The sequence below is a fragment of the Hippopotamus amphibius genome, chromosome 15 (genome assembly GCF_030028045.1).
Source record: "Hippopotamus amphibius kiboko isolate mHipAmp2 chromosome 15, mHipAmp2.hap2, whole genome shotgun sequence".
NCBI lineage: Eukaryota > Metazoa > Chordata > Mammalia > Artiodactyla > Hippopotamidae > Hippopotamus > Hippopotamus amphibius.
Window position 1 is genome coordinate 54,826,851 of NC_080200.1, and position 13,647 is coordinate 54,840,497.

General features: G+C 34.9%; 1 long non-coding RNA gene across 2 annotated transcripts in view; it reads left to right on the plus strand.

The window, feature by feature from the left end:
* LOC130837343 (uncharacterized) overlaps positions 1-13,647 on the plus strand; it is a 67,937-nt gene that overhangs the window by 15,615 nt on the left and 38,675 nt on the right. The gene's annotated exons all lie outside the window — the stretch shown is intronic.

Sequence of the window (13,647 nt, forward strand, 5' to 3'; positions counted from 1 at the left end):
TTCTACTTTCACATCTCAAAGGCATGTAAGTTTGTACACAATTTATCTATGTCTGACATACTTCTGCCCTTCCTTTTGGCCCTAACTTCACTGATACATGGTAGAAGCTGGTATGGTCTTGGAATATTCTCTATCATTCACACCAACTACCCCCCCACCCGCCCAGTATTACTGTGTTTATTTCTATTCTTTAATACCCTTTAAACTCTTTCTCCACTTTTGGTATCTTGTTTAATCCATCATATTTTTTTAAGATTATTTTATTAATTTTTAGAGGATTGTTTTGGGTCCTCAGTCAAGCTATTAGAATTATAGTCTAATTCATTATCCACTATATAATCAGAGGGATCATTCTAAAGAATAAAACTGATGAAGTAACTCCCCACACTATATTTGCTATGATTCTCATTAAGCTTATTATAATGTCATAACATTTTAGTCTACATTGGTATGATCTCAGTGTTATCATCCTGAGACACTTTTATGAGTGAAATGAAATGCAAAAGTAATTTATAAGATTAATCGATCTACATCAGATAGAAACCAAAGCTCTTTTGGACTATCCAGAATATCTGACCATTATTGTAACTACAGTTTTTCATGGATACCTTCTAGCACATGAGAGTAGAGCAGAGAGACATTAAGTAAGACCTTACCTTAGCAGAAAATCTCTGCATACTGGTCTTGTCATGATTTGACTTTTAAAAGCATTTACTTCTCTATAAAATGACATTATATTCCCTAAATTTTATTTGATAATTCTGGATATTGACACCCAGGATTCAGAATAACAATAAAAAAGCATAAGTAATGAAATGAATGTATCCATATGTTTGTACAATTTATGGATATATTGAATACCCTAATATCTAATATCTAAAAGTCACACATTAAGCAACATCTCTATATCAGTAACTTACAAAAATACTATTTATCACTCAGTCAGCAAAGGAAAATACTCAGATTTGATTTGAAGGGATTTTTGTTTGTTTTGTTTTGTTTTGTTTTTAGAATAACCTAAACCACATTGGCTTTATTAAAACAAGTGTAAATCTTTGAATCATACTCAGGAGCTAAAGTAAAACCAGCTCCTAATGAAAGATTTAAAAAGTTTAATACATAAACTCTTTCAAATCAATAAGAAAACTCATGTAGTATAATAAAAAAATGTGGGCAGAAGACACAAATACTAACAGAAGAAGAAAAAGGTAACTATAACAAACAGTAATAATAAAAACCAAACTGTAAAAGATCACCCTCAATAAGAAATGTTTCACTTACTATTTTGGCAAGATTTAGGAATGAAAATGTTTAATACATTATTTGGGGGATAGAAATTGTAAGAAACTTTTTTTAGAAATTGAGCAAATGATTCAAGAGCCATAAAAATGGAGTTGTTGAAGTTAGGAGATATTTTCTCTTTTAAAAAGTAGTAGTCTTAGTAGTTGCAATAAAGATTCCTATTTTTAGGAATCTCATTTATTTAGCACTAACCCTGCTGTATGTTTTTGAAGAGTCAATTTTTGAAGAAGATGTTAAAGGCCAGATATTGTCTCTGATCTTAGAAATGGAATAAAATAAGTTAGCATTTGGAGTGAAAATTGTTGATTGTTTTCTTGACAAGATCTGAGTTGTGTAGCATTATCTGTAAACTAAATAGAAGAACAAAATGAACAGATAAATAAAACAAAAAGATTTCACCCAACTTAGATGAGAAAGCCTCAGTATTGATAGTTTTTTGTTTTTGAACTTTTAAATGACTTACAAAGCCATTTTAAAACTGCATTCAATTACTCTCTTCTACTAAAGGAAGCCAAATATAATAGTCTACATTATCAAATTATTCTGGAACATCCCTTATACAAACTCACCTAAGAAAATGTCAATACACATTAATAAAATCAAGTATTTAAGAAATCTTGGACCAGTCATGGACACTTTTTCTGGTTTACTTAACTCTGAATTTCTACATCATATTTGATGATTTTCTTTCTGTGTTTCAATTAATGATTCATGAAATATGAGATATCTTGCTCTGCACCCTCTGTCCATGATAAGTAAAATTGCTTTATCTTCTCCAGATTTTGAAAGGCTAGAGACTATGTGACATCACAACTATAAAGTAAATTCTTTTCAATCAAATTAATGTCAGAATTGTGACCATTTATTATACAAAGGCCTTTTTCTAATTTGCATGTATACATTTTTAGAATTACCCAAAACATGTTACTATCTTGGATTTCAGCATAAACATTTTATGAATGTTCTAGCTGCTGAAAATCACTTTAGGAAAATATGCATTCCATTGTACAAAGATTTGTATCTAGACAATATAATAGGTTATAAAAATTAATGTGATATTTCAAAATGCCTTAAATCCACTGTAGTGAATAAGCAGTTTTAATATAACTAATTTTTTAACTTAGCTGAGTAGTATTCAAATCTTAAAAGTGTGTTATTATTACCTTTAAGCCTTTTGGAAAACGTAAGTATTCAGTACATTATATAATGTTTCTCAAGGCATGTCTTTCCAAAAACAGAAAAAATGCAATTCAGCACATAGCCCGAAATATATTAGCAAAAAATATAAAGTGTAAAGACAGCCTATATTCTACATGTGCCAAAGTAAATGGAAGATTGTTTCAAAATGCAACCCAGCTAGTGCCTCAACTACGAGTCTCTTCTTTAATGTTATACTTTTTATGCATACAACTTTAGTGCCATGATAATTTGCTAAAACTTGATTGTGTAAAGCCACTGATAAACTCTTTTAGCATGTGGTCACCTCTTTTAATATGAAATAAAATAAAATGAGTCTTTCTATGCTGCATATAAATAAAATTATTACAAAAATATAAATATAAGGCATAGAGCCTCATGCAAAAGTATATAAGCACAGCCTTACTCAAAATATGCAGCACATGATAGAAAATGTTTAGTTGACTCTGCATCAGTATTGTGCTTTTTAGTGCAAATATCAGCCTTCATCTGACTATGATTTATGCTAGGCTGAAGATAGTTCACTTTCTTTTCTTCTGTGATATTAGTATCTGGCTTATTAACGGGTTTAATATTGGCTATTATTTCATGATGAATTCACTTGAATAAAAAAGAGATAACCTTTTCAATTCATTAATTTCCAGTGTGATTGGAGTGTACTTATAAATTAACTTGTTTTTAAAGTACTATAGAGTTATGCTGCCAGCAGTAATACATATTTACTGCAACACATATCTTATTTTATCTTTATAATACTCTCTAATGTTTAATTGATGTCCTTGGCAATTCTTTCTTTGCAAATGCACTGACTGTAAATGGAATATTTTAAATCAAAATAATGAAGTGGTTTGTTAGCTTTACAATCATTTCCCTTTTTAAAAGACACAGACTTTCACAAAACATCTCTTGCATGTAAATGGGTATCACATCTTCGATTTTTCATCAACTCATTATTATTGGTTCATTTCAGTTAAAAAATTTTAAAAAGGAAAGAAAAAATACCAAGTTTCACCATTTATTTTTTTTAGTTAAATATACTCTTTTATTTTATTTTCTGGTCTTTATTGGAATATAATTGCATTACACTATTGTGCCAGTTTTTGCTCTACAACAAAGTGAATCAGCTGTGTTTATACATACATCCCCATATCCCCTCCCTCCTGTGACTCCCTCCCACACTCCCTATCCCAGCCCTCTAAGTCATCACCAAGCATCGAGTTGATCTCCCTGTGTTATGCAGCAGCTTCCCACTAGCTACCTATTTTATATTTGATAGTGTATATATGTCAATGCTACTCTCTCACTTTGTTCCAGCTTCCCCTTCATGCTACCCACCCTCCCCCCCACCCTGTGTCTTCAAGTCCGTTCTCCACATCTGCATCTTTATTCTTGCCCTGTTACTGGGTTCATCAGTACCATTTTTTTAGATTCCATACATATGAGTTAGCATACAGTATTTGTTGTTCTCTTTCTAGCTTACTTTGCTCTACATGACAGACTCTTGGTCCATCTACATCACTACAAATAACTTAATTTCATTCCTTTTTATGGCTGAGTAATGTTCCATTGTACATATGTGCCACATCTTTTTTATCCATTCATCTGTTGATGGGCATTTAAGTTGCTTCCGTATCCTAGCTATTGTAAATAGTGGTGCAATGGACATTATGGTACATATTTCTTTTTAGATTATGATATTCTCAGGGTATATGCCCAGTAGTGGAATTGCTAGGATATGTGGTAATTCCATTTTTAATTTTTTAAGAAACCTCCATGCTGTTTTCCATAGTGGCTGTACCAATTTACATTCCCACCAACAATGCAGGAGCATTCCCTTTTCTCTGCAAACTCTCCAGCATTTATTGTTTCTAGATTTTTAAATGATGGCCATTCTGACAGGTGTGAGGTGATACCTCATTGTGGCTTTGACTTGCATTTCTCTAATGATTAGTGATGTTGAGCATCTTTTCATGTGTTTGTTGGCCATCTGTATGTCTTCTTTGGAGGAATGCCTATTTAGGTCTTCTACCCATTTGTGGATTGGGTTATTTGCTTTTTTGGTATTAAGCTATACGAGCTGCTTCTATGTTTTGGAGATTAATCCTCTGTCAGTTGCTTTGCTGACAAAAATTTTCTACCATTCTGAGGGTTGTCTTCTTGTCTTGTTTATGGTTTCTTTTGCTGCGCAAAAGCTTTTGTTTCATTAGATCCCATTTGCTTATTCTTGATTTCCTTTCCATTATTCTAGGAGGTGGGTCAAAAAGGATCTTGCTTTGATGTATGTCATAGAGTGTTCTGCCTATGTTTTCCTCTAGGAGTGTTATAGTGTCTGGCCTTACATTTAGGTCTTTCATCCATTTTGAGTTTATTTTAGTGTATGGTGTTAGGAAGTGTTCTAATTTCATTCTTTAACATGTAGCTGTCCAATTTTCCCAGCACCACTTATTGAAGAGGCTGTCTTTTTTCCATTGTATACTCTTGCCTCCTTTGTCAAAGAGAAGCTGCCCACATATGCATGGGTTTCTCTCTGGGCTCTCTGTTCTGTTCCATTCATCTATATTTCTATTTTTGTGCCAGTACCATACTATCTTGATCACTGTGGCCTTGTAGTATAGTTTGAAGTCAGGAAGCCTGATTCCACCAGCTCCACCTTTCCTTCTCAAATATCTTTGGCTATTCAGGGTCTTTTGCATTTCCATACAAATCATAAAATTTCTTGTTCTAGTTCTGTGAAAAATGTCATTGGTAATTTGATAGGGATTGTGTTGAATCTGTAAATTGCTTTGGGTATTATAGTAATTTTCACAATGTTGATTCCTCCAATCCAGGAACATGGTATATCCCTTCATCTGTTTGTATCATCTTTGATTTCTTTCATCAGTGTCTCATAATTTTCTGCATACAGGTCTTTTGCACCCTTAGGCAGATTTATTCCTAGGCATTTTATTCTTTTTGTTGCAGTGGTAAATGGGAGTGTTTCCTTAATTTCTCTTTCTGCTCTATCATTGTTAGTGTATAGGGATACTAGAGATTTCTGTGCATTATTTTGTATCCTGCTACTTTGTTACATTCATCGATTAGTGCTAGCAGTTTTTTGGTAGCATCTTTAGGGTTTTCTGTGTACAATATCATGTCGTCTGCAAACAGTGACAATTTTACTTCTTTTCCAATTTGGATTCCCTTTATTTTGTTTTCTTCTCTGATTGCTGTGGCTAAAACTTCCAAAACTATGTTGAATAATAATAGTGAGAGTGGGTACCTTTGTCTTGTTCCTATTCTTAGAAGAAATGCTTTCAGTTTTTCACCATTTAGAACGATGTTGGCTGTTGGTTTGTCACATATGGTTTTTATTATGTTGAGGTAATTTCCTTCTATGCCCATTTTCTGGAGAGCTTTTATCATAAATGGATGTTGAATTTTGTCAAAAGCTTTTTCCTCATCTATTGAGATTATCATATGGTTTCTATCCTTCAATTTGCTGATTTGATGTATCACATTGATTGATTTGCATATATTGAAGAATCCCTGCATTCCAAGGATAAACCCCACTTGATCATGGTGTATGATCTTTTTTAATACGCTATTGGATTCTGTTTCCTAGTATTTTGTTGAAAAATTTTGCATCCATATTCATCAGTTAAATTGGCCTGTAATTTTCTTTTTTTTGTGACATCTTTGCCTGGTTTTGGTATCAGGGTAATAGTGGCCTCATAGAATGAGTTTGGGAGTGTTCCTCCTTCTGCTATATTTTGAAAGAGTTTGAGAAGGATAGGTGTTAGCTCTTCTCTAAAAGTTTGATAGAATTCTCCTGTGAATCCATCTGGCCCTGGGCTTTTGTGTGTTGGGAGATTTTTAATCACAGTCTCAATTTCTGTACTTGTGATTGGTCTGTTCATATTTTCTATTTCTTCCTCGTTCAGCTTTGGAAGATTGTACTGTCCTAAGAATGTATCCTTTTCTTCCAGGTTACCCAATTGATTGGCATATAGTTGCTTGTAGTAGTCTCTCATGATCTTTTGTATTTCTGTGGTGTCCATTGTTACTTCTCTTTCATTTCTATTTGTGTTGTTTTGCATCTTCTCCCTTTTTTTCCTGATGAGTCTGGCTAATGGTTTATCAATTTTGTTTTTCTCCTCAAAGAACCAGCTTTTAGTTTTATTGATCTTTGCTATTGATTCCTTCATTTTGTTTTAATTTATTTCTGATCTGATCTTTATGATTTCTTTCCTTCTGCTCACTTGGGGGTTTCTTTGTTCTTCTTCTCTAATTGTTTTAGGTGTAAGGTTAGGTTGTTTATTTGAGATTTTTCTTGTTTCTTGAGGTAGGACTGTATTGCTATAAACTTCCCTCTTAGAACTGCTTTTGCTGCATCCCATAGGTTTTGTGTTGTTGTGTTTTCATTGTCATTTCTTTCTAGGTATATTCTGATTTCCTCTTTGATTTCTTCAGTGACTTCTTGGTTATTTAATAGCATATTGTTTTGTCTCCTTGTGTTTGTATTTTTTACAGTTTTTTTTCCTGTAATTGATATCTAGTCTCATGCCATTGTGGTCTGAGAAGATGCTTGATATGATTTCAATTTTCTTGAATTTGCTGAGGTTTGACTTGTGACCCAAGATGTGATCTATCCTGGAAAATGTTCCGTGTGCACTTGAGAAGACAGTGTAGTCTGTCGTTTTTGGATGGAATGTCCTATAAATATCAATGAAGTTAAGAGGGCCTAATGTGTCATTTAAAGCTTGTGTGTCCTTATTTATTTTCTGTTTGGATGATCTCTCCATTGATGTAAGTGGGGTGTTCAAGTCTCCTACTATTATTGTGTTACTGTTGATGTCCCCTTTTCTGGCTGTTAGCAATTGCCTTATGTATTGAGGTGCTCCTATGTTGGGAGCATAGATATTTACCATTGTGATATGTTCTTCTTGGATGGATCCCTTGATCATTATGTAGTGTCCTTCCTTGTCTCTTTTAATAGTCTTTACTTTAAAGTCTAATTTGTCTGATATGAGTATTGCTACTCCAGCTTTCTTTTGACTTCCATTTGCATGGAATATCTTTTTCCATCCCTTTTCTTTCAATCTATATGTATCCCTTGGTCTGAAGTGGATTACTTGTAGGCAGCATATAGAAGGGTCTTGTTTTTGTATCCATTCAGCCAGTCTGTGTCTTTTGGTTGGAGCATTTAATCCATTTACATTTAAGGTGATTATTGATATGTGTGTTCTGATTACCATTTTCTTAATTGTTTTGGATTTGGATTTGTAGGTGTTTTCCTTTTCTTGTGTTTCCTACTTAGAGAAGTTCCTTTAGCACTTGTCGTAAGGCTGGTTTGGTGGTGCTGAGTTCTCTTAACTTTTGCTTGTCTGGAAAGCTTTTGATTTCTCCCTCAAATCTGAATGAGGTTCTTGCTGGGTAGAGTATTCTTGGCTGTAGGTTTTTCTCTTTCAGGACTTTCAGTTTATCCTGGCATTCCCTTCTGGCCTGCAGAGTTTCTGTAGAAAGGTCAGCTGTTATCCTGATGGATTTTTCCCTTATATGTTATTTGTCCCTTTTCTCTTGCTGCTTTTAATATTTTTTCTTTGTGTTTAATTGTCATTAGTTTGATTAATATGTGCCTTGGTGTATTTCTCCTTGGGTTTATTCTGTATGGGACTCTCTGTGCTTCTTGGACTTGGTGAATTATTTCCTTTCCCATATTGGGGAAGTTTTCCACTAGAACCTCTTCAAATATTTTCTCAGACCCTTTCTTTTTTTCTTCTTCTTCTGGGATGCCTATGATTCAAATGTTGGTATGCTTATTGTTATCACTAAGGTCTCTAAGACTGTCTTCTATTCTTTTTATTCTTTTTTCTTTTTCCTGCTCTGTGGAGTTATTTCCCCCATTCTATCTTCCAACTCACTTATTTGTTCTTCTGTCTCAGTTATTCTGCTGTTTATACCATCTAGAGTATTTTTAATTTCAGTTATTTTGTTATCCATTGCTGTTTGTTTGTTCTTTAGTTCTTCTGAGTTCTTATGAACTGTTTCTAGTACTTTCTCTATTTTGTTATTGAGATTTTGTATCATTTTTACTATCATTACTCTGAATTCTTTTTCAGCCATTTTTCCTATTTCCTCTTCATTTATTTGGTCTTGTTGGTTTTTTCCCTGCTCCTTTGCCTGCATGGTGTTTCTTTGTTTCCTCATGGTAGTCCAAACTTCTGGAGTTGCCTGTCCCAGTGATAGAGGGGTTTATAGAAGACTGTCCAAGCCCCAGACTAATGGCCCAGTGTTGGGTCAAACAAATACTAAGTCTGATCTTGGAGTCAGGCAGTCTAATTTGCGCACAGGCTGAACAGATGGATAACTGATCATAAGCAAATTCTTAACTTTTCTCTTCCTCAATGTCTTCATCTGAGGCGCTACTCCAAAACAGCTTGGTAGGAGAGGCTGAGGGAAGCTGCTGTCTGCAGCTCCACATGGATTGCTTTTAATGATGAATAATTTTATTAAATATAGTTTTCAAGTACCCAATTTTATGATAAATATAATTAAGAATTAAAATTACTTAAAAAATTAACATCCTTTAATTAAAGCAGAGGCAATACATAATTTACTTTTTTTTAAAAGCTCATGTCTTCCATGTTAAAAAGTTCATGACTGTTTTTGTAAACCAAACTCATGACTTCCAGTTCCCAGCCCTGTATATAAGGGGCTTGGAAGTTGGCATTCCATCTTGAGTAAAAATCTGAGCAGACTGAAAAATCAACAACTCTTCTTATATTCATAAGAGAGGGGAGGACCCAGAGCAAATTACTGTCTCCAAAAGTGGAGTGGCAGTTGTAAATATAGAGAGACACAACTTACCAGAGTAGGGAACTGCTAGCAGAAACTGACTCTGGAGTCAGTGCTTGGGGTAGGAAAACTCATACTGTAATTTATGAATCACTGGAGGTTCAGTATAGCCAATTGTGAGACATGAAACCTCCAAGGGGACTCAGGGATAGGAAAAGACCCATGATATTGTGAGATACACCTCTAAGAGTTCCACCAGGTTTCTGTAGTAATGTCAAAGAAAAATCCCCTTGTGCCCCTGAAGGGCAAGGGGAAAAGAAACTACTTTGAAATACACAAGAGCATTCTGTTCTTAACAGGCCTGCCCTCAAGGGAAACAAGCTAGTCAGAGATGAACCTACTCAGGTATTATCAGAGCCTAACTAACCTGGGGTAAGAGAAATATCCAATTCTAGCCCCCTCTAGCCATCTTCTGTCACCTAAGGGAGGAGGTAGAGTAGATGGGGAGAAAACAAAAACAAAACTTAGAAACACTTGTGAAATTCATAGTCCAAAGGCATAGGCTCACTTAAAAACTCAGACTTAACCATAGGCTGTGGAATGCTTCCCAGTCACCCCATACTTCACCACCATATGACTAAAGGCCTACTTATAGCAATTTCCTTTACCCAGTACATCATATCTGTCTATCAAGAAAAAAACTACAAGGCATACCAAAAGGCAAAAAAACCCCAAAACAAACAAACAAAACAAACAAACAAAAACAAAACAAAAACATAATTTGAAGAGATAGAGTAAGAGTCAGAAGCAGACATGGCAGGGATATTGAGTAGACAAAAATAGATGGGCAATGTCAGCAGAGAGGTGGAAAACCAAAGAACCAATAAAAAATATTAGAAATCAAAAAACACTAACAGAAGTGAAGAATGTCTCTGAAGAGCTTATTGGTAAATTGGACACCACTGAAGGCAGGGATCCTGAACTAGAAGATATAGCTATGAAAGTCCAGGTTGTCACTTGTGTTTCTGATCAACTGTCTATAAACCAGAGGTTTCCTTCAGTTTGATTAATTTGCTGGAACAATTCACAGAGCTCAGAGAAACATTTTACTTGTTAGATTCTCAGCTTATTGTAGACGGATATCACTCTGGATAGCCATATGGAAGAGATGCCTAGATGTCATTACAGCATCAATTCTAGGTCTGAAGTCTCATCTAACGATCATCGCCAGTTCAACATTACAAATTCCAACAAATATAACTCTTTTACAACAGATATGAGTGACACTCTGGATATGAAACAATTCCAGGCAAATTACCTCTCCCCATACAGATCTAATAAACTAGAAAACAGTTATCATTTCCCCAAATGCAATGGTGGTCCTTCTTAAAGGGCAGAACATATTTGCAGACACTAGTTCTCTCGGCCTGGTTCCTGCCTATAGAATGTTTAAAGTCTCACATCATTCTTTTTCCCTCCTATATTTGTGCCTTTCAGTTCAAGCTGGCAATATTTCTGCTGGTATACCATTCAACAAAATCTTTTGGGTCTCTGTGTATGTCACAGGGATTTGTGTCATTAAACAATATGGTCAAAACCACAATGAGGTATCACCTCACACAGGTCAGAATGGCCATCATCACAAAATCTGGAAACAACAAATGTTGGAGAGGGTGTGAAGAAAAGGGAACTCTCCTGCACTGTTGGTGGGAATGTAAGTTGGTACAGCCACTATGGAAAACAGTTTGGAGGTTCCTTAAAAAGCTAAAAATAGAACTACCATATGATCCAGTAATCCCACTACTGGGCATATACCCAAAGAAAACCATAATTCCAAAAGAAACATGTACCATAATGTTTATTGCAGCACTATTTACAATAGCCAGGACATGGAAGCAACCTAAATGCCCATCAACAAATGAATGGATAAACAAGATGTGGCACATATATACAATGGAATATTACTCACCTATATGTAATGAGGTGGATAGACCTAGAGCCTGTCGTACAGAGTGAAGTAAGCCAGAAAGAGAAAAGCAAATGCTGTATGCTAACTCATATATACGGAATCTAAAAAAAATAAATAAGTAAGGTGCTGATGAACCCAGTGACAAGACAAGAATAAGGATGCAGATTCAGAGAATGGACTGGAGGACATGAGGTTGGGGGGGCGGGGGGCGAAGGGGAAGCAAGGACGAAGTGAGAGAGTAGCATAGACATATTTACACTACCAACTGTAAAATAGATAGCTAGTGGGAAGTTGCTGTACAACAAAGGGAGATCAACCCAATGATGGGTGATGCCTTAGCGGGCTGGGATGGGGAGGATGGGGGGGAGTAGCAGGAGGGAAGGAATATGGGGATATGTGTATAAATACAGCTAATTGACCTTGGTGTACCTCAAAAACTTGTAGAAGAGTGTAAAGCAATTATATTCCAATAAAGAGCTTAAAAAATAAAAAAAAAAGAGGGTCATCCACAGATCCTTCCTGTGTAATCTCGTATCCATTCCTGGCTTCTACTGAGAAGTTTGAAGGGATCTTTTAATCACATGTCTAATCTCTTCACTACCAGCAAATTTTGTCCCATCATCCTTTGACTTCTCTCCATAGTATGTTTTTCCTAACAGTTAATCTCCTGTTTTTAGCATCTTTTGCAATCTGAACAGGTTGAAATTTGACAAAATCATCAAGTCCTGGTTATTTTTCCCTTACCAGCCCTTCATCTCTTTTCCCTCATATTTTAATATAACCAATAAGAGAAAAACAGGCTACAGTTTCAACTTTGCAGAGAAATATCCTCATTTAAAATCCAGGTTCGTCACTTAGAAGTTCTGCTGTCCACACCAATGTAGAATACAATTTAGCTACATTTTCTGTCATTTTATATCAAAGAATGCCTTTTCTCTAGTTTCCAAAATATGGTCTTCATTTCATTCTGAGCTCTCAGTCAGTGCCTTTAACTTTCATATTTCTACCCACATTTCCTTTGTAATGATGTATGTATTCTCAAAGATAATGTAGACTTCCTATACTATAATCCTAATTTCCTAATGAGCCCTCAATAGCATTGCCTTTAATATCCATATTTCTAAATAATGTTCTCTTTAAAACAATTTAGACTTTTTCTACATATACCTCAAAATCCTTTCAGCTTCTATGTATTATTCAATCCCAAGGCCACTTCCACATATTTAGGTAATTTTTTATAGAAGCACCCCCACTTCCTGGTACTAAATCTGTATTAGCTTTAAATGTGCTGCAATAAACTAACAGAAACTTGGTAGCTTGAAACAATGGAAATTTATTATCTCATAGTTTTGGATGTCAGATGTCAAAGATCAGTTTCACTGGGTGTTGGCAGGGCCATGCTACCTCTGGAGAATGTAGAGGAGAATTTGTTTCTCACCACTCCCAGCTTTTTGTGGCTGTTGTCACTAAGTGTCTTGTCACACCACTACAAGTAGCCAACTGATAGAATTATTAGCTAAATAAAATAGCTGTTGCTTTAATTGACTATGACTTTTGTTGTTATGTTGTTGTTATATAAATGAACCCATTTATTCCATGTTACAGATTCTTCAAATAGTGGAGCTTCTATTGTTTGTTTACTTTTTGGTTTTTTTGTTTGTTTTGTTTTGTTTTTCTTTTAATTCCCTTAAGACTTCTGCAGGCAGACTTCTCTCTTACTGTGGAAATGTCAGTGTAGCCCCAGGTACCACTGAGTACTCATTTTTGCTTACCCAGTGAAGGAAAAAGTGTATGTGGTATCCTGGCTGATTTAAATTTTCCTGAAGGAGGCATTATATCAGATTCCGTATTTACTGATTTCAATCTTCTTGTTGTGTTAACCATTCCACAAAATAACTCCAAGTCTAGAGAGGAATAGCATTTTAGTAAGTTTGAGTGGTTTGTTATACATAAATAAATAAATAGATAATTCTTATATCTTTAACATGGTGTAAATAAACTTGAAATTAGCTAATCTAGCCCCAACAGTCATCTGTTTGAGAAAGAATCTCAACATCATCTCCCAATGGTGAAAAATTAACATCAGAAAATATATGGAATATTTTTTGTGTCTGCATTTTTTTTCCAGTGGGTAGAAGTAATCAATTTTTCTAATAATCTATAAGTAAATATTTAGATTTCAATTCAATTTACTCTCTTAGAAATATGAGGGTTTAATTACTACAGAGAGGGCTTCCTAGGTGGCGCAGTGGTTAGGAATCCACCTGCCAATGCAGAGGACATGGGTTCGATCCCTGCTCCAGGAAGATCCCACATGCTGCGGAGCAACTAAGTCCGTGTGCCAAAAAATAAATAAATAAATAAATAAATAAATAATTACTACAGAGACTCTGTTATTTAAAATA